Below are 1,004 nucleotides of genomic sequence, written 5' to 3' on the forward strand. Positions count from 1 at the left end.
TTCAAACAGGCTTAAAAGGAAACAACGAATGAACTGCAGGTTTCAGAAAGCTTCAGTGATGCAACAGTTTTTAAGTAGTTCTTAAGGTTAGCAGTTTCCAAGCAGTCTTGAAAATGCTATGCTTAAAAACTGAAAAAATGTATACTCCTCAATTTGTTTATATACAGATATCAACATGATGAATTTTCAGTCAAGTTAAAACTGGGTTCTCTCAATCCCATTAGTTTAGTTTTCCCGTTTTGGGGGGAGAGGCAGGGGATAATTTTAGATACTCAGCTTAAAAAATTCTTAGATATACTAACAGAAGTCCTCTGTAAAACGCCAACACCCCAGAACACCTTAATCCATACTCACCGCTAGATTATTTTATTTTAAAATGTGCTACAGTGAATGGATGTATCCATACTGGCTTTTATAAATGCACACACACAGAGACACACACACACACAGACACACATACACAAAGTATATAGGTCATTGGTTAAAGACCTGTCCAAAAGAATAATTACTAGAAAGTTAATGTAGGTGTTTACATTTCATTTGACAATTACAATTTATTTGAACTGAGGTTTCAGTTGCTTAATAATGACTGATAATAACGACTGGCAATTACAATGACTTAGAGAACTATAAATTTCTCTGTGTGCCTTGGGTCAAAATTTTCATTGGCGGATAATTTTCGCCAAAATTCTGTAGCTTAGTTAACCTAAAAAATGATTATCCTTCACCACAGAAATTTAATGGAATCCTAAAATCATAAATTTACTAACAATTATTTTTGTAATGGGGTTTATATTCAGAAGGAATAAATATCTGTCACTTACCAAAAGACTGTTCTGAGAGCTCAAAAGGTATAATGCCATAATAAATCATTCATATATGAAGGTCTCTTGTTTAGATGCTACCACAGTTTATGTTAAACAGAAAGGCAGCACCACATTTCTTACTCTTGTAAAGGAGGAAAGCCTTTTAAAAAACTCTTTGAAGAAGTTTCAGTAGATATG

Source organism: Monodon monoceros, unplaced genomic scaffold, assembly GCF_005190385.1.
Source record: "Monodon monoceros isolate NGI ecotype Baffin Bay Population unplaced genomic scaffold, NGI_Narwhal_1 Super_Scaffold_20, whole genome shotgun sequence".
Classification (NCBI taxonomy): domain Eukaryota; kingdom Metazoa; phylum Chordata; class Mammalia; order Artiodactyla; family Monodontidae; genus Monodon; species Monodon monoceros.